This window comes from Natator depressus, chromosome 2, assembly GCF_965152275.1.
Source record: "Natator depressus isolate rNatDep1 chromosome 2, rNatDep2.hap1, whole genome shotgun sequence".
Taxonomy (NCBI): Eukaryota; Metazoa; Chordata; order Testudines; family Cheloniidae; genus Natator; species Natator depressus.
Genome location: NC_134235.1, coordinates 36,871,180 through 36,898,141, shown reverse-complemented (window position 1 = coordinate 36,898,141; position 26,962 = coordinate 36,871,180). Strand labels below are relative to the sequence as shown.

At 42.2% G+C, this 26,962-nt stretch overlaps 1 protein-coding gene across 5 annotated transcripts in view; it reads right to left on the bottom strand.

Moving 5' to 3' along the window:
- NCALD (neurocalcin delta) overlaps window positions 1-26,962 on the bottom strand; it is a 145,514-nt gene that overhangs the window by 66,897 nt on the left and 51,655 nt on the right. Inside the window, exon 1 of one of the 5 annotated variants that reach the window (XM_074944012.1) lies at window positions 16,680-16,816. The exons of 1 other annotated variant lie outside the window; for it this stretch is intronic. The gene's annotated coding sequence lies outside the window, so the exon portion shown is untranslated. Of the gene's footprint in view, window positions 1-15,475; window positions 15,852-16,108; window positions 16,397-16,679; window positions 16,817-26,962 lie in introns of those variants that run through there. 3 more of the 5 variants (XM_074944014.1, XM_074944011.1, XM_074944010.1) reach the window with 3 other exon arrangements.

The window sequence follows — 26,962 nt, the reverse complement described above, 5'->3', positions numbered from 1 at the left end:
GGGTCTCGTGGGCCACCGTAGTGGGTGCCCACCCCGCCCCGCCGAGCCGGAGGCACCTGCCGGGGGGCGAGGTGGGGAGTCCCGGAGGTGCTTACTTGGGGCAGCTCCCAGGAAGCATCCGGCAGGTCCCTCTGGCTTCTAGGGGCGGGGGAGGGTAGCTAGGCGGGAGCAGCCGCTCCCCCACTGATCACATCAAAAGTGGCGCCTTAGGTGCTCTGCACCCACCAAATTTTCTCCTTGGGTGCTCCAGGGCTGGAGCACCCATGGAGTCGGCACCTAAGGCGCCACTTTTGGTCGGTTAAATTTAGAAGCCCTTTTAGAACCTGTTGTCCCTCATGGAACAACCGGTTCTAAAAGGGCTTCTAAATTTAACAACCGGTTCTAGCGAACTGGTGCGAACCGGCTCCAGCTCACCACTGGATTTGCTGCTTTCTTACTGGGACATGGGAGCAAAGCCTAATAAAATGAAACTGTCTTCTTCAAAACGAGAGTGATAGATATATTACCCATCAGCTGAATTCACTGCCCACAGTTTGGCTATATTATGAATATCTTTTAGGGCAGGAAAAAAAAGTGTTGATTCTTATCTGTTCAGTAAGAGCTGTTATCAGAAAACCTAAATGAAATAATCTGATGCCAATTTCTCTCAGGGGAAGTGTAATTCGATTATCCAGTTTTCCCATTAGAAACCCTAAACCCAATTAGTTTATGTGAGCATGTTTTCTGGAGAAGGTCTATGTTGTTAAAACTTGTACAATAGATCTTGCTGTTTACTTAAGAGTAAACTGATGATCTTTGGATGTTAGATACAGTGACTTAAAATGAAATGCAATAAAGGTTTCCACAGTGCATTGCACTTTTCTTAACAAATTTAACCAATTTAAATTGTCTTCTATTGACAATTTTTCCTTGCAGTGGGGGATTTTTTTTTTTTTTAAAAGAAATAACGTATTTTACAGACATGACAAGCCATCCAATTACCCAGAGCTTGTCAAGGCTAATACATTCAGGAATAAGCGTGTCAGACAACAGTATCGTTTTGAATCCTTTTGTGCTAGACACCTGTGGAAATTCTAAATATCTGCCTACATGGCAGCTATTGTTAAGCTTTCCAGAAAAGGGATAAAAACTTTTCCTAATCTAATCTTCATAATAACAGAGAAAAGCACGTTACTATTTGTTTACATGAACAAATTTAGCAGCGCCTGTGAAGTCTTGAACAAAATTACCCATCAGCAAAATCTGATAACCAACTTAATTAGTAAGGAATAGTGAATTATGTGCAGTTGAGCAATGGCAATTTGGAGAACACTGACAGCTTAATAGAACAATCTTAGCAAAATGCAAAGGCTAAAGAACAATCAGTACAAACACTGATGAAATATAAGGCCAGTTGAATAGTGTTTATTACCAAATTTATCAGCTGTCTTATTGTGCAATAAAGGAGCACTATTACACGTTGTCCAGTTTCCTTGGATTTCACTCAGACACATCAACCCTTCACCACAGACAGCAGTTTGTGTTGTGTGAAAGATATTTAATCACTGTGGAAAAATGACAGACTTACTTCCAAGAAGTCCCCTAAATTAGTTAGAGGAATGCAGAACACTGCAGTTTCTGTTTTCAGGTGGAGGTTTTGAACCTTTTCATTTTCATGGGTTCATGCCCCTGGTTTTGGTTTCAACAAACCCAAAGACTCTCAAAAATGTAGCTCAACCAAAATCACTGACTTTCACAAGACTTTGATGTAAGATCATGAATAAAAACAAGGAGCACCGATACAGGGCTTTCCACGCAACAAAACTGAAAGCACTGGATAAGTTATCTTCACTTCACTGTAAAGGCTACAGAGCAGAGGTGGCCAACCTGAGTCTGAGAAGCCACAATTTGCCAATGTACATTGCCAAAGATCCACAGTAATACGTCAGCAGCCCCGCCATCAAAGCCCACCCCCCCTACACACCTCCCACCCACTAGCAGCCCCGCTGATCAGTGCCTCCTGCTCCCTCCTCCACCTCCCGATCAGTTGTTTTGTGGTGTGCAGGAGGATGGGGGGGGGGGGAAGGGGAGGAGCGAGGGCACTGCAGGGGAGGGGGAGGGGGCAGGAAGGGGTGGAGTGAGGGCAGGGCCTGTGGCAGAGCCAGGAGTTGAGCAGTGAGCTGCCCGCCCCCCGGCACATTGGAAAGTTGGCGCCTGTAGGTCCAGCCCTGGAGTTGGTGCCTATACAAGGAGCCGCATATTAAACTTCTGAAGAGCCGCATGTGGTTCCGGAGCCACAGGTTGGCCACGCCTGCTATAGAGGTTAATTCACTGGCCTAAGATCAAAAAGCAAGTCAGGGTAAGAGCTGGGACTTGAACCCAAACCTGAAGACACCTAGTCTAACATCCTAGCCACCAACCCACACTACCTCTCCTGAATGCACCCTCTTCATGCACCTTAACAAACCTTTTAATGACTCTGATCCAAGTTTCCAGTCTGCAACAAAGCCTAAAATCAGGCCAGTATTGTGACTTGTAGGATTAATGACATGCCCGCCGTAAGGGAGGCTGCCACACCTTTAGGATGGGAGGGGCACGTCACTGAAGGAAGGTTGATTTTACTGGGAAATTTGAGGGAAGGAAAAAATGGCCCATCTCAGTTCCATGTCAAATGTGGAACATAATAATGGAATCAAGCAGTCTTAAAAAGAGTTCTGCAAGGAACAGCAATAAGTAAGTGCTCCCCACACAAGATTCTCCTTAGAGCTACGTTCAATTTAAGTTAAATCCCAATACTGAAAACATAACGGTTGAGTTCAATAAACCAGGAGCAATGAGTGTAAACTGCAGCCAGAACTCTTTTCTTTTTCCTCAGTCAATGCCATAAGAGAGCATCTTGACATTACCTCATAGCATCCCTCCCTGGACTGAAATACAAACACTGTAAAGCATTGCGAAGACACAGCCATTATCATGTACTGCACGGTGTCAAGCTGTTGTCTGACATTAAGCCAATTTTTCATGTGATACAGTACAGACCTGTTGACCCATAGCAGGAAGATGTCAAAACGTGTGTCCTCTCTCTTATACCTTTTTCTTAAGAATTGTTGTCATGTCAATCTATAATTGAGATGATTAATATGGACAAAAGCCACATACTCATTCTAGAGAGATTACAAAATAAAATAAAATAAAATAAAATGAGAGTTTTGTACACGTCTGCACGTTTTCACATATTTATAAGCTATTAAAATGGATACCCGATAAACAAGAAAACCCTAAAACTGAGTGAAACCTGTATATCAAACCATCATCAAAGTGGATAAACCCATTCTGCACAAGCTTAGGTCAATGGCATACATGATACTATCCCTCTACTAATATATCTGCTGAGACCACTGTCTATCATGCTGACCAATATTGTCTCATTGTTTCCTTGAATTCCCCCATTTGTCTTTATCCATCTGATGTCTCTTGTCTTATACTTCAAGTGTAAGCTTTCATCTTTTTGTTCTGTGTTTGTACAGTGCCTACCACAAGGAGGTCCTGGTCTATGACTAGGATAGGGCTCCTAGATGCTATGATAATACAAATTATAAACGATAATAAGAGAGCCAACTCATTTACAGAATAACTATCCTGAAATATCTGTGTTTAGTCATTCCGTGGTTTGTTGCTATTTTTCCTAATCATGTCATATTCATCACATCTTTCACTTAAAAGGTTTTAAGTGAGAGTCCACATTTTAAAAGGTTCATCACTGTATTTCTGGTGACTTGAACTGCCTCTCTTTCAGGCTTGTCTTGGCTATCTATACTCATGTAGGAGGAAGTGGCAGATTTGCTGCACAGTAGCCACCGTAAGGGATTGGACCCACCTGACTGCTGAGTTTCAGAAAGACTTGTAGTTTCTCTGAGGTTTCCCATTTTGCTGGAAGAGAGGCCCTCGAGTCTGAGGAGAATAGTCTTAGGAGCAGTCAGGTAGTCTTTCAAGTGGACAAACAAGCAGAGGCCCATATTATCAAACCCAAGATCTAGAGGATCATGACTTTGGTGATGAAGCTTTATCCTCCCCTATTTTAACTCTATATCAGTGTGGAAATGGCATCATATTATTACTTTTGATGCCTAAAGTCACTTTAGCTGGCATGATTTTCAAGAAGAGCTCATATTCTGTTCCTGTTGTGAATAGTGGTGGTACTGGTGGTGGCGTTTTGGAGTACTCTGAAGTTACCAGCAATCAGGACTGAAAAAATCCTAGGGCTAAATTCCCTTCTCCCCTTTAGAAAGAGAAAAACAGAAAAACCAAGAAGCAAAACACATGAAAAGGGTGGAAATTGAGGAGGGGGAAAATGGCCACAATTTCTTCTCTTCTGGGAGGAGGGAATGCCTTGGGGCCTGAAAAGCCAACCCTGGCTGGTGCTGGCCAGGAAAGAGGCATGGCTCAGGGATGTTCAGATTCAACACATCATCACATCAGCCTCTAATGGCAGAGGTCCTCACAGAGCCTTCATCAAGAATCTCTCTGACAGAAGCATTGAGGGAGAGTAGGCTGGGGTGCCACTCCCTGTCCTTCCATTCAGTGAATCCTCCCCTCCAGGGCAGGGGGCCATGCTGTTACACAGGGGTGTCAGTTATACCTCTTTTTGTCAGCTGCAGTCAATCTGAGCCCAAACCTGGGCTTGGTTTGCCAGTAGTATGGGTGATTCCACAGTGGCACATGGCAGGGTGAGTGATGGTGATGGGGTGACCTGTCTAATCTACCAAAGCATCACATTCAGCAGGAATCTGTTGTTGTTTTTAATCCAAGGGTACATCTATGCTGCAGACTGAGGTGTGACTGTGTGGTACTGTAAACACCTGAGCTTTGATCAGGCTAGCTTGAACAACAATAGCAGTGAAGCTGCTGCAGCATGGGCTATACAAGTCCACTCAGGGTCCTGGGTATGCACTGGAGTGGCTAGCCTGTGGCTTGACTGCTATTGTTATTTGAGCTAGCTAGATCAAAGCTAGCTCAGGTGTGTCTACACCTGCTGTAGTAACACTGTGGGGTAGACATACCCTAAGTGATAAGTGAATCAACACTTCCATGACAGCAAGGAAGTAACAAAGGGAGATCCTTTATACATGAGGATGGGAAGCCATTGCTATGGTATTAGTTTTTTCATCTTTGGATCATCTCTGCATTTCCTTGGCCTCCCTCCAGTATAGATGGCTAGCAAATATGGCTATGTCTCCTCCTATCCATGACACACACACCCACTCTAGGGGCTAATGGATGGGTGGCATACACTGGCTCTATGCCATCTGGCCCTTTTCCTTTATAATGGTAAATCCCAGCTGTCCTCTTGGGTCAGCTTTAAGAGGTATAAAGGAGATACAGTGAGAACTGAAGATAGGGTTCAGTAAAATTAACTCAGCAAGGGCTGTCTGCCTGGCTCCACGGTTATGTTTCTTTGCCATTATTTCTCCATACAAAAAACCCTTTCTGTCCCTAATTGTTGCATGCCATCAAGAAGCAATGATTCTAGTCAACTGCAAACACAAAGGTGCCCTACAGGAGATATACATGATCCTGCAGCAAAGCCTCGCACTATGTACAGTAAACACATCTTTTTTGTAGCTAGAAGCCATTCACACATGTTAAAGGTTCAATTTCTTAAAAAGTTACTTACATCTATATTACATCATTTTATGGAGTTAGAGCAATTGTAGCTGTGCATGCAAAATATCAATATAGCCATGGAAACCCAACTGTAGACTCGGGGAATGAGCAAAGCTTTTGACACTGTCTCCCACAGTATTCTTGCCAGCAAGTTAAAGAAGTATAGGCTGGATGAATGGACTATAAGGTGGATAGAAAGCTGGCTAGATTGTCAGGCTTAAGGGGTAGCGATCAATGGCTCCATGTCTAGTTGGCAGCCGGTATCAAGTGGAGTGCCCCAAGGGTCGGTCCTCAGGCCGGTTTTTTTCAATATCTTCATAAATGATCTGGAGGATGGTGTGGATTGCACCCTCAGCAAGTTTGCAGATGACACTAAACTGGGAGGAGAGGTAGATACGCTGGAGGGCAAGGATAGGATACAGAGGGCCCTAGACAAGTTAGAGGATTGGGCCAAAAGAAATCTGATGAGGTTCAACAAGGACAAGTGCAGAGTCCTGCACTTAAGACGGAAGAATCCCATGCACTGCTACAGACTAGGGACCGAATGGCTCGGCAGCAGTTCTGCAGAAAAGGACCTGGGGTTACAGTGAATGAGAAGCTGGATATAAGTCAACAGTGTGCCCTTGTTGCCAAGAAGGCCAATGGCATTTTGGGATGCATATGTAGGGGCATTGCCAGCAGATCGAGGGACGTGATCGTTCCCCTCTATTCGACATTGGTGAGGCCTCATCTGGAGTACTGTGTCCAGTTTTGGGCCCCACACTACAAGAAGGATGTGGAAAAATTGGAAAACGTCCAGCGGAGGGCAACAAAAATTATTAGGGGACTGGAACACATGACTTATGAGGAGAGGCTGAGGGAACTGGGATTGTTTAGTCTGCGGAAGAGAAGAATGAGGGGGGATTTGATAGCTGCTTTCAACTACCTGAAAGGGGGTTCCAAAGAGGATGGATCTAGACTGTTCTCAGTGGTAGCAGATGACAGAACAAGGAGGAATGGTCTCAAGTTGCAGTGGGGGAGGTTTAGGTTGGATATTAGGAAAAACTTTTTCACTAGGAGGGTGGTGAAACACTGGAATGTGTTACCTAGGGAGGTGGTGCAATCTCCTTCCTTAGATATTTTTAAGGTCAGGCTTGACAAAGCCCTGGCTGGGATGATTTAGTTGGGGATTGGTCCTGCTTTGAGCAGGGGGTTGGACTAGATGACCTCCTGAGGTCCCTTCCAACCCTGATATTCTATGAACTATCAAGCTAATTCTGGGGATATGAAAGTTATTATATCACCCAAATACTGAGAATGGGCAGTTTTATCATCTCTAATTAAACAAATGACAGAATTTTAGTGCAGAATGTGCCCTTACACTGACACACCAGACATACAGCTGTCCAATTTGGCTATGTGTTCCCCTCTTCTTCAAGTTCAAGCAATTCCTTCTGTTAAAAATGTTATTCCGGGCAAGAAATGAGTAATTGGAAAAATACTGTAAAAGCACAGGAGAACTAAGTGAACAAAAGGAATAAATGCCAATCTGGAAAATGCTGTAACCCTTTACAATGTTAACAATAAATCTTTTACTATTTTGCTGCTGCTCCTCCTCTCCAGCGACTGTGGAACCAGCACACTGCTCAAGTTTGCAAAGTTTCTACTGAAATCACAATGGACCATTGTGCTGAAAAGTGTACCAAGAACAATGTGCATTTTACCTTATGTACCTGGCATGTTTGAAGCTGTAATGTGACAATTAATTACACACTAAAATTTGCTTTTCAGTGAGATCTTTAGAATAATGTAAAGCAGAGTTTTCCCACAAAGACTCCAGTGTTTAATGAAGGGCTGACCAAATGCTGAGCAAACAGCCACACACATCAGCAACTCTTCTATCACCGTCCTTTAAAAATAACTTTGTTTTTTAATTAACATGGTTTGCTCAAACATTCACATACATTATATGGGCATGATTAGAGGTGGACAACACCACTACAGGCCAACTCGCAGTCATTGGTCTTAAAACATTACTGTAAACAGGGAATCATCTTCAAGTAGGTGTGTATCTAGTGGGATCCTGCCAGGATCAATTCTTGGCCATGCACTATGGAACATTTTTTATCAATGACCTGGCAGAAAACAAAATCACTAATAAAGTTTGTAGATGACATAAAAATTGGGGGAGTGGTAAATAATGAAGGGGACAGGTCACTGACACAGAGCTATCTGAATCATTTGGTAAACTGGGAACAAGCAAATGTGTTTTAATACAGCTAACTATAAATATACACATCAGGAACAAACAACGTAGGCCAGACTTGCAGTACAGAGGACTCTATTCTAGGAAGCAGAGACTCTGAAAAAGACTTGGGGGCTCCTGGTGGATAATCAGCTTTTGACACTGTCTGCTGCAAGGACTTTCTGCTGAATGATTTGCTACTCAGGTCAATTATTGAATAATCCAAGAATTGAACAATCCTATCAAATATGTCAGAATTAGAGGGGATGGAACATACAGTGTGCTAAGAAACACTACTCACTCTGCCACATATTTTGGATTTTCAGATATGAAAGCCCTCCAGCATACCAGAATGAAACAGCAAGTTTTTATAATATTGTGACATTCTTAGCACTTGGCTGAGGTCAGTGGGCATTGAGGGTTCTCAGCACCTCTTAAGATCAGACCTACATGATGACACACAAGCAAGGAGTAGACCAAAGACGGGTTTCAAGATTCATTCCAAGCCAGCTACAATTTCATACTCTGCTCTCATGCACCACAGCCCAGATACACATGGGAAAGTTCTACGAGGATGCAACTGAACCCTTAACTGTCAATACATTAGCAGGGTCCATGTGGGTTTATATATAAACGCACACATAAAACAGTTGTGATTAGAAAACTTGACAGACATATACAGAAGACTGCAGACATCTCTGCTGAATTATAATTGCTTTAATTGGACCTGTGCTTACTAATATGGCAAAGCTAGAGAGAATTCTTCAATCGTGCTACCATTCTACACAAAAGAATAATGCTGTGAAAACAGGCATAAATGAGTTGTAGAAATAAACAGCTTCAAGTTCATTCCCCTCCCGCGGCACCCCCCATCTTGGAGTTGGCCATCAGGAATATTCATACAACATAAACTCAAACAGAATATTTTGGAATGAAACATTTTCAGGATTGTGTCACAGTTCAAATGACTACGAGTGTGCCTTTAAGTTAGACACTTCAAGTGAGACCTGCCCACTGTGTTTTAGCAACTTTGGAAGAGTTACAAATGAGCTCTCAATTAACTAGGAAAAGCTGCTTCATTCTACTGCCTTCATTGGTTGAGGGAACCCTATGAATGAAGAATCTAGCCGGGATTTATTTTGAAATGTTTCTGCTTTAAAATTCTTTGGAACGCAAGTGCTAGCACTTAAATTATCTTATATGCTTGTCTAACAAAAGCTCATGGATACTTAATCTTGTGTTTTTTCAAACTCTACTCTTTTATGAGAGCCACCTTGAAGCCCTTAAGAACAAACTCTTGATTCTTCAGCAGCACCTGCTTGTGTTTTTCTTCAGCCCCAGGAAAACTTCTAGCATTTCTATGTTACGTATCTTCCAAAAGACAAACCAATTTTTTAACCTATTTTTAAAGGACAGCAAAAGTTACAAACGTTTACTAATTTCAGAAGCCTTTTGTTTTCCTGTATTTTTCAAACAGTTTTGTTCTCTACATGGGGTTCAGCAGGCCCACAGCACACCCTAGTAAACACAGCAGATACAGTTTTCAAAAGTGCCTAAGGCCCACTAAAATTTTACCCAGTGTAACTATGCTGTGATTTAAAAAAACTGAACAGCAGTTACGGACATTTAAAAGCACATACCAAGTAGGCCTAATGACTGTGTCAAAGGTTTTTAACCACAGACTGAATCTGGTTTACCGTTGCCAACCCTCCAGGATTGTCCTGGAGTCTCCAGGAATCAAAGATGTCATGTGATAAAACCTCCAGGAATACAGCCAATTAAAATTGGCACCCCTATAATTCCATGCATATTCAAAGTGAACTTCTCCATGGGCTGGAATAGAGACAGCTGCTCCTGCTGCATCCCCTATCCAAATCCGCATAAATTCAGGCCCAATGCGCGTTCCCGTCTATGCCAGACTAACAGAGTAGACAAAAAGGGGCTGTGCAACCTGCATGCATTCCCAGTCCCCTCTGTGCACCACTACCATGAAGCCTTGACAGCGGGAAGGGTCATTTACCTGTAATGAAAACTCTTTCCCAGTACACACTGTGGTGTATGCTGTGATTACTTATTAAATATAATGAAATAGATCCAGATAATGGTACGTGCACTTCTCTAAATAGTAACCATGATGCAAATTCTCTCCCCTGTGCCAAGCAGAAGTATATGGACAGTCATGGTGGAAAGGTGTCCCAGGGCTGTCACAGGAGCAGAATCCTATTCCTCAGAACACTCTATAGCTGCAGTAGTGTCACCAGTAACTGGGCTCAACACAGGCAAATATAGCAAGTTTGCCCATTATCTGCACTGTCACAGATCCACAGGAACATTTTCTATTCTTCTGTCCCACCTGTGCCCCATTTTTAAAGCTCCCTCTGGTGGAGGACAGGGAGTTTCTGTGACGAACCAGTGAGTGGTGTGTGCAGAGTGTCTGTGCACTGAATGTGTTCCCCATTTCCTGGACCCCATCCTCTAGAGAGAGAGACTGCTCTGGTTCTGCCGTATACCTAAAGTGGTGGGCAGGATTTGTTCCTTGAAGCACACTCCAAAGGGATGAGCTGAGTAAACTCAGAGGGTATCTGTCAACATGAATCCAGATCTAAAGATACCCTGAACCTTTAGTATTTCAAAGATGCACGTTTTTCCAGTTAATACTTTTCTAGTATTTCCAGTCAATACCAGCGCAATCTTAAAAACAACAAGAAGTTTCAATAACTTCAGGGATTGAAATCAGTGAGACTCACGCAATTACATTGTGAACACATACTACTAAGTCTTAAACTTCCAGAAGCAAACAACTACTGAGTAAAACCTTGAACTCCATCCTTTACTCATCCCACTGAGACCAGATGTTGCTGGGGATTCCTGACATTGGGTGTCAGTTTATGGCATTGCCGCTGGGGCAGATTAAAGGCAACGTTTCAGTCCAAGTGACAAGCTTCCTGGCTTTTCTGGGTGTAAGTCAGATTCGTAACGTTATCTCAATGTCATTTTGTGGTTGAAAAATATTCAGTAACTCATAGCTGTGTCAGGCTGAAATCCTACAGAACAGGTACTGGGCACTTTTGCTTTAAATGACTAAATGTTTTTGTGGAAGTGAATCTCACCAAAAAATGAAGTTCAGCAGAAAGTCAAAAGGAGAGTTGAGACCACAGAAATGAAAGGAACTCTACAACTATATGTTCATATTTTCCAAATATAGGATTTCACCATCAGCTCCAATTTTAACAAGAGCAGCTTCTTTTCTGTGCTCCCTTTGGGAAAATGTTGCATTCAGTGATTTGAGCTGCAGTTTCTAATTATATTTTCATACTGTAATGCTGACTGAAATGCAAATTTGATGACAGAACAATTCGATCCTTGTAAAATAATCACAAAATTACTGTTTCTCAAACCTCAACTCTTACTCCCTGCTATTTAAGAATTTAAATTTAACGGCAGTAGGAGTAGAGCCAAAACACACTATTTTTAACTGTTATCTGACTACAGTTGTCTGCACAGATTTCAGCTTGCTGCAAATGGTTCCTTTTGAAATGTGAATACCAAAAACATTCCAGAGTTTGGCTTTTGTACTTGAACTTGGTACAAATCATGGAGTAATCAGTTACTTTGCCTTCCCAATATCATATGAATGGCATCTGGGTTTAGTTAAAAAAGCAACTGTTGATTAAAAGGCTAAATCTCCACTAAAAAGAAAAGGAGTACTTGTGGCACCTTAGAGACTAACAAATTTATTTGAGCATAAGCTTTTGTGAGCTACAGCTCACTTAAATCTCCATTGTTACTCAGTTGTCACTTTAACTGTTTGTTGCTAATGTGGGTGAGAGATATTATCACGATTTACGCACAGTATGCATCCAATGAAGTGAGCTGTAGCTCACGAAAGCTTATGCTCAAATAAATTGGTTAGTCTCTAAGGTGCCACAAGTACTCCTTTTCTTTTTGCGAATACAGACTAACACGGCTGTTACTCTGAAACCTATCACGATTTAGTTACTTTTAACAGGGTTGAAACTAACTTCTGCAAAAAATGTGATTTAAGGGCCTGGTGCTTTACTGGTTTTCCCGTGGTGTGATTCCACTGACTACAACACAGTTACACTGGTTTTATGGTGGTGTAACAGAGTGGAACATTGGGCCCTTAAAATGCCAGCAGAATTGGCACTCTTGACAGGTTTTCAAATCCATATAAGAAGATTCAGAGTATTGCAAGTAGAAAGCTTTTATTAAAAAGGTGGCTTAGATTGTATCAGCAAGAATTGACTTATCTTTCTAGCCTATTTTTAGATTGTCATTGTCCATCAACTCACACAGATCAAGGTACAGTCACTAAAACAATAAAGTTATTTCTAGAGTAATGTATCAACAATTTGAGCATGGTTTTTAATTTTACAAGTTGAATCCTGTTTTGCAATGAGCTTTATATTCCATTTTTAGCCAAGATCTCCCTTAAGGTGAAGTACTCTGATTCTACAGTAATTACCAACCAGTTCACTCTTCTTTATGGATAAAGAGACAAGACTGTACAAACGGATAGTCTCCTGATGTGTGCAAAGGACAGAACACGGAGAAGTGATCTAAATTGTGGGTTCTCAACCACGATCCTATACAGGAAGGGGAAGCCTGAATTTTTTTCCCCCCTGTCGGTATGGTGCATGAGATCATCACATAGATTGAGAAATCAAATTCTAAATTATGCCATCTTGTTAACGTCACAAACACAGAAGATAAATCAAGTGTTAGTCAGAAAAATGCTTCATAACATACAGGATTAACCAGATTTAAAATACTCTGTCCCTGGGAGCTGTGCATAGCATTAGGGACCTTTATCACTAGCCATCTTCCTCATTTCACATGAAGCAAGGATGTGTGCATTTCCCACAGTTTCTGCATTCTGAACTCAAGGTTGGTCTATCAAACAACCAACTTCCTCACTGTTGGATTCTTAATAGTAGATAAAAACAAGGCATTCTTCTGATATTCATATAGGACCCAATGTTGAGAGGGACTGAGTGTCTTTAGATCCCACTGAAGTCGATGAGAGACAATAGCTCTCATCGCCTTGCAGAGTTGGACAACACTTGGTTCACTCAGTTTAATCAATACTCTCGTACTTCACACCTTCTGTAATAATATTGCTAGAACCATTTTGGTCAAATGGGGAACTGTTCGTCTTCCTTCCACAGATCAATCTAATCCTTTTATTAAGACTTGGTTATTATTGCTAAAGTAAAACATATCTTTAAAAGATGGAATTGATGTGCCGTTAATTAAAATTATTTTAAAATAGACCCATGAATAATTCATGTGGCAACCACCATATGAATTATTTCCCACTAAGCAGGCATTTATAATGATATTAAGCACAATATAATTATGGGAAATTTTATTCATGCTATAAATTAATGTGATTGTGCTTCTGCATTCATGGTATGGCACTAGTGAAACAATACACAAAGCTTGGTAGATAATGGTTTACATACATGGGACGGATCCTGAAAATGTGAATACAAATAATTTGTTGTCCTACTCAATGCAAGTAAGTAACTGACTGGTGTATATAATTGCTTTCAGATTCTGACCTCGTCACTATAAATGAGTCAACATATATGCCTTTTATTAAACATTTAGGGCTAGATTCTGCCACTACTTGTTGTGTAGTACCTTACTCAATGAATAAAACTCCTTGATTTCAGTGAGCCAGATTTCTGTAATCTCTCTTCATACATGGATATATGGTGAGCAATTACTCATAATAGTAGTCCAAATGGCTCACCTGTGTATGGGGTGCACAATCTAATGCAACAGGACAACAGGCAGAGTAACTATGCAGTGTGAATAAGAGTGGTATTAGAAAGTCTCCACTCCAAGGACGAACAAACTTTCATGTAAGATTTTAAATGATCATGACGTTAATAAGAATATATTAACCATATAGTATTTCAAAGTAGTTGCAACATTATAGATCTTAATTAAATTTACCTAAATAAAAAAGTAGAGTGTACATAAAATCTGATGCTTTACCATTAGGTGAATTTTTTTTTTTAAATGTAGTTTAAAAATATAGAATTTTTGCAGAAGATTTAAACTCCAAAATATAGATTTAATACCAAGTACAACTGTTTTAAGATTTTAGATGCATTTATTTCTGGCGTTCTGTTTAAACAAATTTATTCTAGACTATTCTTTTCAGAGGTTCTTTCAGTCTTAATAGCTATTGGTTCACTTTTAAAAACAAGTATTAATGCCACCATACTTGAATATGTATCTGTTTCTTTATAGGTTTCAGAGTAGCAGCCGTGTTAGTCCGTATTCGCAAAAAGAAAAGGAGTACTTGTGGCACCTTAGAGACCAACCAATTTATTTGAGCATAAGCTTTCATGAGCTACAGCTCACTTCATCGGATGCATCTATATATGTTTCTATATAGTTATCTTTCTTACTGCATTGCATTTTAAATTGTTGCGCAGCTCTTGAGTGCTTCAGCAGAGGGGCAGGTTTAAAAAAATGATCAAAGTTTAAAGGTTTTATTGTTAGCTCAGGAACAGGGAAATGGTGGCACATAGACATGCTAGAATTATCAAATATATTTTTTCCAGGAAAGAACACACACTGCTTCATCTGTGATCTGTTCTTAGAATTAATAATATAAATGTACCCACACACTAATGTAGCCAAAGATTTACAACTTTAAGAAGTGATGAATTCTGCTCTTGGTAACAACTTCCTTTCAAGAAACGTAATTTAAAAAAAAAAAAAGTTTCAGGAAAAAAAAAAGCCAATGTAGCATTTTACTTTTCAACTAGTACTGCATTGTTCATCCTACAACTCTTTTTTTTTTTAAGCTAATCTTTTCTGTTTCTCTTTGTGGGATAAAGAGTGGTTAGAATAGCTCATGTGTAGGGGAGAAAAGGGGTAGGAGCATACATTACAGTTATTTTAGTATCTTGGCATATTTCAGATTATTTCTCAGGAAGCTGTTGACCTATTCCTCCGTAAACATAATACAGTCAATCTATCATATGCCCCATGGCTCTGATAAAAGGCTTTAACATTGTATGATTGCAGCATGTGCTAGGAGCATGCATGAACACAGATGATTTAACAGAGAACTTTTGGAGTCTGGTAGCATAATGTTCCTATCAATGTCTATTGTTGGCTTGTTAAATACATCAGGAATTAAAAAAAGAAAATAGATTCTCGAGTTTAATCTGAACAAGACAGCAATTTTAAAACGTTCCAACAATACACAAAGCTGTACTGATGCCTAAACCAACAAAATTCCTAACAAAATTATTTTTGTGTAACCAACACGGAATATTTTGCTGATGTTCCTCTATATTGTTATGTAGTGGTTTAAAGTGTCAAGCAAGAACTACTTACTATATTTTATTTTCCCTTCACGGACCATTAATCCAAATTTAACTTTGCTTTGCTGTCTGCACACAGAATTAGTAGCTGGAAGCTGCTCTGCAGTTGTCTGTAGTTGCTCATCAAGGCAAACTTGCAGCCAAAACAAACCAGCAAAAAAAAAAACCCCAACCACAACACTTTAAAAAAAATATATTATACAAGCGTGCTGTATAATAATATATATTATAATACCTGATTTTAGAAATGCAAGGCGTTAGTAGTCCATGCCCTGGCAGCCCCTGGGAAACAGCAGCAGCAGCAAGGGGGATAAGTCCAGCATCCACTAGATTCTCACAAGCCTTTGGCTGTGTGGACTAAACCACAGACTCTGCCTCCAGCTGACGTCAAAGTCACTGTCACATGGCCAGATGAAAGCCAAGAGAGCAGTGGTTGTCGTAGCAACCACAGCACGGCTCTGAAATTATTTCAATAGGTCATCTGTCATACTGCGTGCACATTTGAACCATCACGGGCTCCCTGACAACCCGAACACCACGAGCTCGCTTCAGTTCGCTAGGAGGAGGAGGAGTCGTTGCTCGGGGGTGTTTTTGCTCATGTCCCTTTAGGAAAAGGCACTTCAGTGAAAAAATAATCATAAAATAAAATAAACCCCTCCTCCCCAAACCTCACTTCGATGCCCGTCATCAGTCCGATGAAAAAAGCCCCGCTCCACCCCCGCCGCCAAGGAACCAGCAGCCGCCCTCACAGCACGTGGCGACTCGGTCTCCGCGGTTGGCCTGCAGGCTGCCCTGCACAGCCACCGGCCCTAACAACGCCCGGACCGGGGTTTGCACAATGGGGGGTGGGGGTGTGAAACGCACATACCGGGAAAGCGCACGCGGCTGCGCGGTTACTGACAGCCCCGGCCGGGGCCGGCTCTACCCTTTTGGCCGCCCCAAGCAGCGCGCCGACTTGCCGCCCCCGCCAGCGGCGCAAGAGAGAGAGAGAGAGGCTGCCGCAGAAGTGCCGCCGCTGCGGAAACGCCCTCAGGGCTCACGGACTGACGGCCGCCCCGTGCACCTGCCTGGAAGGCGGCTGCCTGGAGCCCGCCCTGGCCACGGCGCTGCCGGGCGTCAGCTGCCTCGGGGAGCCCAGCTCCGCGGTAAAGCGGAAGGCCGCCAGCAGAGCCCCGCACCGAGGCAGACCACGCACGGCAGCGTGGCTAATCAACATTGTGCGAGCCTGAATGAGAACAGCTGTAGGACCCCAGCTACGCTCCCCGCTAACATGCGAATGACTTGGGGACCCCCCACCCCAGCCATCCTGCTCCAAGCACATTGTTTAGAGAAAAGAAAGCCTGTGTTTTTCCTGCTGCTCTGGATAGAAATGTCGTGGGAAGAAAACTACCAAAAAATAAAATAAAAGCCTTACAAACACGGATCCAGTCTTTACCCACCTTCTAGCGCCCTAGATACAGCACCAGACGCCGATTTTCTTGAAACTTTAGAGGACCTAAATCAGCTCTTTTAGTCAAATTGCCACTTTCCTTCTGTCTATACATTGCCACACATCCAGAGCTTTGTAGCTGCTGCAGAAGGGGGCAGGGTGGGAGAATTTCACCTTTCATAAGTGACAAGGAGAAAGAGGGGTTCTAACTGGAAATTATTTTTATGCTCATCTGAATAAAGGCAGATGACAGTCAGTACAGAAGAGCAGATTAAGACAAACAAACAAAAACCCACATACACACGGGCTGCATGATCATAATTGGGGACACAATATCCTACAGAATGGTGACAGCAAATCAAACAATGGAAGTCCCTCTGAAGTTAGTTTTAGCCACCTCACATTAAGAAAGCTATAGCAGAAATGGAAGAGACCTAGGAAAGGATAACAAAGAGCATTAGCGGAAAGGCTTTCATCCATGTAAGGGAGAGACTACAAAAGGTTTAGTATGGGAAAGAGGAGAGTTGAGTTATGAAGGGACTGTTGAAAACTGACCAGCCCTCCTTTTCACTCTGTTACAGAACAAGACAACTTGATGAAATTAAAGGACACTAATCTTTAGAACATTAAAAAAAAAAACCCAAAACCAACTATTTTATTCAGTTTTTAGTGAACGTATTAAGTTCTCTTCTGGAAGAGGTTATCAGCTATTCAAATACTGTGGTTAGATTTAAAATACACCCAAATAATTTCACTACCAGAAATATTTGTGCAATAGCGATTGAAGCTGAGATAACAGTGAGTAATCAAATTTCATGCTTCAGGGCATACAATCATTGCCTGCACCAGCTAGAGAAGAATCCCTTGCCAAGAACAACAGTATGGCACAACTACTAGGTGCCTTCTCAAGGAGATATTGCCTTCCTTTTCAGCAGCTACCATTAGCCACTACCAGCACCAGGAGATGAGGCTGATCCAGTATCAAGGTGCTCCCTGGTGCTAAGGGGACCAAAATTCAGGGGGGGTTTTCTCCACCTTTTCCTACATGATCTTAGGCAAGTAATTTAGTTTCTCTCTCCCGCAGTTCCTCACCTGTAAAATGAGATAAGAGCACTTCCCTATCTCATGGGGGTGTTGTGAGGTCACGAAAGCTTATGCTCAAATAAATTGGTTAGTCTCTAAGGTGCCACAAGTACTCCTTTTCTTTTTGCGAATACAGACTAACACGGCTGTTACTCTGAAACCAGAAAAAAGATAGGTGCTCAGATGTAAATTTTTTTAAAAAAACTAATGTTAAAATTATATAATACACAGGTTAAGAAAAGAGTGTCTGTACATCTGGGTGTAGTGTTTAGATTATCCAAAAGTACAAAATCTGGTTTAAAAGCCCTAAACTACATATAGTAGATAATCTGCAATAAACCAAATTTAGGTGAATAAATTTAACAATACAGTTTAGGAATTAGAATCTGAATACTCGGGTACATCACTCATGAAAAGTTATACAGAGAGTTAGTTGTAGAAAGCAAATATAGGAATGAGTATAGATTGTCCCTCAGTAACTGAGCATTTAGGATAGGTTGTCCCTTAGTAGATATAATCCATCAGAGAAGTATTTCAGTTACTTTCCAATTTCCCTTCTCATCAGCACTCCAGCTCATCTCTCCTGGTATTGTCGATATCCAGTGATGTGTTCTATGTAGATGTCCCTTGACCACCTGATGGCACCTGACACTATGAGTTGCCACATCAGCCGAGTGTAGTGTTGACTGATTCCACATTCTCTCAACACTCGCTTGTTACTGGGGCCCCATTTGCCCAGGGCGTCAACGATCAGAGCGTGAGTTTGAATCTCTTGCCCCTAGCTCTCAAGGTGGCAGCCAGAGGGGCATATTTCTCCAGCTTTCAAGATCAGGTGTCATAGTAAGCCAGGGTCCTGTTTTCAAAGGGAACTGTGACGTCCACCATGATGATCTTCTTCCGTTCCTTGTTGGTGGTGACGATGTCCGGTCGCAGTTGGCTGTCCGTTCTGGGGATGGTGGAGCTCACAGCCACCTTTCCCATGGGTGGTGGGATGGCTCTGACTAGGTGATCTTGGATGGCATTGTATCGCAGCTCCTAGGCTCTGGAATAGGGCTTGCAGCTACACAGGACGTGGGGTAGCATCTCGTTGGCATAGCTACACTTCCTGTATCGCTTGTCCCAATTCCCGTGGCAGACGGCTCCGTTCAGCGGGACACAGTTGAGCCGGGGCCTGTGGATGAATCTCCAGTCAGCAAATTGGGTGAAGCTGCACCCAGGGAGGAAGTGGTTGCTGGCATCCCACTTGCACATCACCTCAAAGGCCTTGCTCTGGTCCAGCTTCCGTTTCAGGTTTTTGACGTACTGGCAGCAGATGGTATCCTTCAGCATCCTCTCCAGCATGGTTCTAGCTCTTGGAGTGATGATTGTGTGCTCCGTGTTCTTCACCTCTGGCACTAGGACTCCCAGTCCTGGCGTTCCTCGCACCATGTTCAGTGGCAGCTGATACACTTCTCCAATCATCACGTGGCATTGTTGTCTGAGACATATGGAAGATAGAGGTTGTTCTTTAATTCTATCAGCAAAAGCCCTGAACAGTCTGAGCATGTTCCTATATGATTTTGTTGTCTTGACATAAAAAGAAAGTGCCCCCACTGCATCTAGTGGTTGAAGTTTAGCTGCCCCGGGGGTTGAACAAGGTTTGGGAAAGAAAATTGGGAGGTGATGGATTGACTGATATGGAACTGAGACACCTCGGGCAGAAACTAGGGGGGTGTGGGGGAGGCCTAAGAGTGACTCTGTCCTTATGAAACAGTTATAAATGGGCTAGGAAGGGTTAGATTTTTATTGATAAACATCAGTAAACATCAATTTCATTGTACACACACAAATCCATGAAAAAATATTTCCATTGACAGCAATCAAAATTTACAAATAGGCAAGGTAAGAAAAATTCTTCATAAGAACTTCTTAGAGTGAAAATCTAGTGATTTGGATTTCTGAATTAGGCTTATTAAAAATGGACTAGCAAATGAATAATAAAAGTAGGTATGATTGGTTGATGATTTGTTGATTTAAGGATATTTAATTGTGTATTATATATTTTGTATACATTGGCTTTTTATAGGTGATGCTGACCACTTGTGTTTTAACAGTTTATTAAACTTTAAATCTCAACGTCTGTCATTAAATAAATGTCTGACTTCTACCACCATAATTTCCCACAACTGTGAAAATTTAAAAATATATAAAAATCTTAAAAAAGGCTTAAAATAAACATCAATTATATCCACTGAAATTATATTAAAAAAATAATAATTCTGCCAAATCTATTTATAAGGAGGACCTGCCATGAAGGCCTGAATCTCACCTGCCCTTTGAGCTGATGTAATGGCTACCAGAAAGGCAGTCTTCACTGATGGGTGGTACAATGACTAGGGTGCTAAGGGCTCAAAGTGGGGACCCATCACCCTGAAAATATATCGAGGTCCCAAGCAGGAAGGGACTCCCAAAGTAAGTCAAAAATTTGTACGAGAACCTTAAGGAATCTTGCCACTGTATGCTCCTAGATAGGAGGGTGATGCTAGATGGATCCTTATGGAGCTGATGGAAAGCCCAGAATGTTTCAGGGCTAGCAAATAGTCCAATATTGCTGAAACTGGTGATGTCACGGGAGAAAACTGGTGCAGAGATGCCCAAATAGAAAACTTCTTCCATTTAGCTTTGTAAGGAACTCTGGTTGAAGGTTACCTGCTTTGGAGCAGAATGCTCTGAATCTCTGCTGAACAGCTTCTTTTGGTGGGCATCATCCAGCCAAGATCCAGGCTGTCAGCTGTAATGAAGCTGGGTCCGAGTGTAGGATCTGACTGTCGTTCTGTGAGACTTTGTCAGCTTCAGCCAAAAGGGTGATGGGGGGCTGTATTGCAAGGGTCATCAGATCTGAGTATCCAAACTGCCTAGCTCATGCTGGGGCTATCAGAATCATCAGTCCTGCATGTTGCTTCAGTGTCCTTGTTATCATGAAAGTCAGTGGAAAGGCATACATCAGTCCTGGTGTCCCGGGGACCAGAAAGGCATCTGTCAGGGAGCCTGGACTGGAGCCCCCTCTGGAACAGAGCATCTGATATTTGTTGTTCTGGTCTGCGGCAAACAAATCTATTTCTGTGAATTCCCACTTGTGAAAGACGTTCTGTAGCACTTAGTTGGAGAACTGCATGCTAAACTGATCTGACAAGTTGTTCTGAAGGCTGGGAAGGTGCAGAACCACCACTGTGAATTGGTTTGGAATGAATCAATTCCACAGCCGCATAGTTTCTAATCCTGACAGAATGGGGATAATATTGCTTCCCCCCTTGCTTGCTGTCATAATGCATAGCTGTGGTGTTGTCTGTCAGACTTTTATCTTGTGGATCCCTAAAGTGGAGGTAGGAAAGTTGGCACTCCAGGTGAATGGCTTCAAGTTCTAAGATATTTGTATGGGGGTGAACTTCTTGAGGGGATCATGGGTCCTGAATTTGAAGGTAATCTAAATGAGCCCCCATGCCAGAGTGGAGATGTCTATCACCAAAGTCTGGATAGATAGAGGAACACAGAAAGGTACTTGGTTGCACACCTGCAGTGGTTCTGCCCCAGTTTAATGAAGAGAGGACTTTGTGAGGGACTGTGACCTCCATATCCTTTCAGTGTCTAATGGGTAGTTACATTGATTTCAACCATCTTTGCATGCAGTGTAGATGAAGTCTGGCATGCTGGGTGACATAAGTGCAGGAGGCCATGTGACCTAGAAGTCTGAGACATGTTCTCGCTGATGTTTTTAGGTAAGCTTGAAAATGGTTGATGAGAACTAATCTTGTTTGGAATTGCTCTTGTGGAAGGTAAGCTCTCACTGGCCTGGGGATAGATTCACAAAGGGACTTAGCTACCTAACTGCCACTTTAGGACCTAAATCCAACATTTAGGCACTACTGGCATTCAACTAACCTAATCCTGGAAGTGCCTAAAGTCCCTAAGTGTTAAATTTTCAGCTGTTAAAGTCCCCACGGTGCCTACATTTCAGCGGCTGAGCATGAGTATGGTTGCCTCAGTCCTGACCAGCAGCTCGGCACCTATCTCATACCTAAGACCCAGCAGGATCCTCAGAGTAGGCATTGCCCTGCCCATTTTGCCTGCAGAGCCCAATTCAGTAGGTGTTCTCAGAGCACATTTAATTCCACACAAAATGTCTGACGAGGGGCAGCTGCTACCCTTATAATCTTTAGCCCAGTGGTGAGGGCACTCACCTGGGATGTGGGAGACATGAGTTCAATCCCTCTACCTGCCTGATATGGAGCACCTCAGAGTGGGGTCCACAAAAGCTAGCACACTAGGCAGGGAGCTGCCTACATTAGCCCGTAGCTGATGCTGACAAAAGGGCTGTGTCTTAAGCCCCACCCCATCAGGGAATTAGGCACTTAACTCCCCGCTGGAAGGAGGCAACTATTTCCACTGGGGACTCTCTCTTCCCAGGTGCCTAAGCTATTTCTTGATAGAACAGTGGCAGTGCCCTCCCAACTCCACACAAAATGGCCATAGGAGGAGGATTCCCCCTCTAGCTCCAGTGGTGAGGGCACTCACCCAGGATGTGGAAGTTTTCAGTTCAGTTCCCCCCTCTACCTGATGAAAAGTCAGGAATTGAATATTGATCTCCCACCTCTGAGGTGAATGCCCTAACCTCCAGACTGTGGAATATTCTCCTGTGGTTCTTACTCATCCTCTCCTGTTAAAGCTGTTCCACTGTGTGTGAAATAATTAAATGTGCATTAGGCCAGGGGTGTGCTTTTTTCACACCCCTGAGCAACATAAGTTTTACCGAGAAAAGTGCTAGTGTAGACACAGTGAGCACTGGGAGTGCCTGTCATTAATGGGCATCGAAGCATTAGTTGCAGTGATTCCAACCAAAAAACACAAAATGGGTGTAACAATGTTTGACTAGATGAAAGTAGATCATTATGTTTAAACAAACTCTTATCTTTGAAAAATTCCATTGCAGACTCCTCATTTTATTATAATCATATCTACGCTTTTTGTTTGGGCAACGACAATTTAATCTACGTACCAAGCAACACAGGTCTTTATAGTAACAGCAGCTACAGCCACTGCCTTCAGGTGAAATTCACGTGTGTGCAGAAGGCCAGCACAAGGCCTAGACTGCCTTTAAGTTCCACTTAAGCTCTATTTTTCTGTCTCCTGCCCAACTGATATGTCTCCACTGTATCTTGCTCTTCTAATGTAAAATGAACACTCCTTTTTAAAATTTATTCCTTCTGCGGATATTCAGAAAGGGGGAACGGCAGCCTGTAGCAAAGTTCTTTAAATATGGATATTGTTTATTAGGATATGCTAATTATATGCATGTGAATATTATAATTATTTTCCAGTCAGCTCAAAGATATATAAAAGTGTGAGGGGTGGGGGGGACAGGGACAGTGCGCCACAGAAATTAAGAGAAGCCTAAAAGTCAACCTTTCTATTTTACAGGGCTCAGCTGAAATCCTGTCAGGCCTGCCTCCAACAATGACTGGAAAAGAGCTTCTCCACAGAATAATGTGACTGAAAGCTTCGCTTCTCCCCAGTGCTTAAATGTAATTCAAAACCGTTTTCCAGCAGCACTGACAAGCTTGAAATCAGTAAAACATACAGAAAAGGAAAAACAACAGCATTCACCCTTTGGAGGGTGCAGAGCATATCTACTTGCAAATACTGATAGAAAAGTTGTCATTCGCCTGACTTACTATTTTAACTTTTACATGGTAAAATCCCCAACTCCAAATTAGTTTTGCTCATAAGGTCAACGTAGCAGCAGCTGGGTGCTACGCAGCAAGAGACACACCAAGAGGGGAAAAATGAAAAAAAAAAAACAGGTTAATTTATCCTGGCACCACAAACACTATGATGCCTTAATCAAAGGCATATCCTTATTGCTGGGTGTCATTACAGGGCAGAAGGTTGTTTGGATGCTTTACCTGTGCATTTCCATACCTTAATACATTTGGCTTCCTTTTAATTGTAACCTTAACTCTAAATTTCCTGAACGTGGTTTTGGGATAATTACAACAACCTTGTAATGGTTTTTACCCTTATGTTGATACAGCCTTAATTCCACCATAACATCCTTTTCCTTCTTGGAATTTAGAGTGGGCTATTAACTGTAGTATCTAGGAGAAAATGAAAGAAAGTTGTAGTGACAAGAAAAAAGAGGGTAGGGCTTTGGGAATGTTAAAAGGAAATAAAGGAATTAGCCAGGGCTTAAGGTGGCCTCCAGAAATGCCAGGTGATCAGAAACTATAGGGATAGACACTAATCTAAGAAGCTAGACAGTCCATGCAATAGAAGTTGATTACTCACAACAAAATTTTAGGGCTTAAATAATTTGCTGAAATGTAAATGCTATCCCAAAAGCAACCAATCTTCTGAGAGCTGACGCAGAGCTCTCCCTCTATTGTCCAGGCCAGGTCTGCAATGCTATGCAACTCCACCCACTGTAACCCTTGGAAATAACTATATGCACATTTGTTCTGTGCTAGCAGCTCTTGCTGCCTTATATTCCAGCTCTTTCATGTAAGACGCTTAGAGACGCAGAGACTCTCAGTCAGAGGCTTCCAGACTGAACAACCCCAGATGCTACTGCAAGACTCGAGCTCTACCTCCTCACACATTCAATGTGACTGCAGAGCAATTCCTTGGACTCCCAACCTATCCAGCTCCCTGGGGAAATGTCCATGACTCTTCCCAGTCTGACTGTCATATGTGACAATTCGCTCCCTGGGAATATCACCTCCCTGACCTCCCAACAGGAACAGGTGTGGGGTTCTGATGACAGCTGGGGAGAATGCAGGGACAGGGATGAAGCTAGCATGTTGAGGTAAAGAAATCTAGCCTTCCACAATTAGTAGGAAGGGAAGGAAGACCCAACCATCTCAAAACCAAATTAGAGACCTTGGTGCTCTCCTCTTTGCTGGAATAGTAGTACAGAGTCTGTTGCATCAGCAGATTCCTGTACCATAAGTTAACAAGGAGAGATGACACCAGGATCAGCGGTGTATGGCTGCTCAGTTCTAGGAAGGGATTTTGGGATTGGAGATCTCCTACATACTGGAGGTGTGATGCAAAAAGAATGGCTAGATAAGTTCATGGCGGATAGGTCCATCAATGGCTATTAGCCAGGATGGGCAGGGATGGTATCCCTTGCCTCTGTTCACCAGAAGCTGAGAATGGGCGACAGGAGATGGTTCACTTGATGATTACCTGTTCTGTTCATTCCATCTGGGGCACCTGGCATTGGCCACTGTTGGAAGACAGGATACTGCGCTAGATGGACCTTTGGTCTGACCCAGTATGGCCGTTCTTATGTAATCATTACAACACATCTCCTCTCAGAGCCATAGATTGATTCCAAGGCCAGAAGGGACCACTGTGATCATCTAGTCTGACCTACTGTGGAACACAGGCCATAGAACTTCCCCAAAATAATTCCCAGAGCAGATCTTTTAGAAAAACATCCAATAATCCATCGTTCCTTGATTTGTGATGAACTGAATCGGGCCTGCTGTATCATCCGCCAGGAATCATTAATGCAAGCTAGATCAGCCATCTCGTGCCTGATAAGATCCTGGGTGTTAGAGAGGTCTTTTCTACACATTGAACTCCAAGAGCAGAAGGACAGAGCATCACTAGAAAGTCTCTGCTTGCTTCTGTCGCCAAAGATCCTGGCTGAACACAGTGCAGAGACTCCATTTTAAACGTCCTCCACTTGCAACTGCATTAATTAATTTTCTAACTTCTGGTGCTGTAAACTCACCTTGTGATCTGTGTTCTTTCTGCCTTTTATATCATCACCACCAGTAATAAGATTCTGCAACCAGAGCTTTGCTAATTGCTGATGGTCCAGGAGGAGGAATAGAATCCAGTTCATTCTCCCATCGCTTTACTGGCTTTGCAGTGCTAACAATAGATCCATTTTATTTTGGCCATAAGCTAAGTAGAATACTTACAGGGTGCAGGTAGGCTGCACAAGATGACATTTGTACATACAGAAGGCCAGTGTAAACCAGCATACCAACTTTTACAACAATTCACACCAGATAAGGACCTGACAACCCTCTCCCCCGCTTTTTTTTTTTTTTTTTACACTATAACTACATCTAAAAATTGTCATGGAAGTTCTTACATATTTAAAGTCCTTTTTAAAATATCCACAATTCTGTTGCTTTAAAAAAGCAAACAAAACAAAAATGGTAACATACCAAAACCAACACGTTTAGCTTTGTATCTAAAAGAGCTGTTTATGTTCCTATTGGCACCAACAAAATAGATACAGAAAGAGAGACTGAGACAGAGCTCAGCAAATGTAGTCATGTTAACTTCTGCTCTCTCTGACAAATAGGATGGACAAAACCCATGGGAAAAGACATTTTATTTTTCAAACAGCTAAGAGGCATTACAAGCAGCGGAGGTTTTGAAATGAAAACCATAAAACAAAAGTGGTTCACTACTTCCCATGCACGAATGATGAGCTAGTGAAAGAATTATTGTTCAAGTCAAATCAGGTGGAAGATGGTTTCTCATGAATGCAGCATTATAAGAAAATCCCAAGCTCTCCATTTTTGTTATAGCCGTTAGCACCAGTAATTTCCGTTCTCAAGGAGCAATAATGATTCAGTCCTCAAGAATCAACAATTTGTACTCTTAATTATGGAATGGTCAGATAACTTTGATTACAGCTTTTGGGTTTTATTATGGAGCTGTCTTTTCAAGCAGTGAGAAGACCCAGCAAATATAAGGTTTATAGTATGAGCAATAACACCTAGTATTAATTCCCAAGATAAAGTTCTCTAATATGTGTTATAAGGGAATTGTAGAGACCTCCAGAAACTCCAGCAGACCTATGAACTGTTTTGACGTAATGTCTCACAGAAGGGATTATTTGATTAACAAGAATAATTCTAAAATTTTGTCATCACCTACCTTTAGGGCTGTTGATTTATGTGAACAGACTGGGACAAATTGGGGTCTGCACAATATCCAAAATATGTGCAGGTTTTGTCTTGCACCTGGCTGTGGTACTGTAAGCACAGTTCAAAAGTTAGTGTATTTGTATGGCACAATTCAGTGTCTATGCTCTGAAGCAGGGAACTCCAGGTTAAAAAAACAGTGAGTTTTCTCTCTGAATCATGCAGAACAGGTCACAGCACACACTCAAATGTAAGTGATATTTACTGCTTTGCTGTTTCCCTC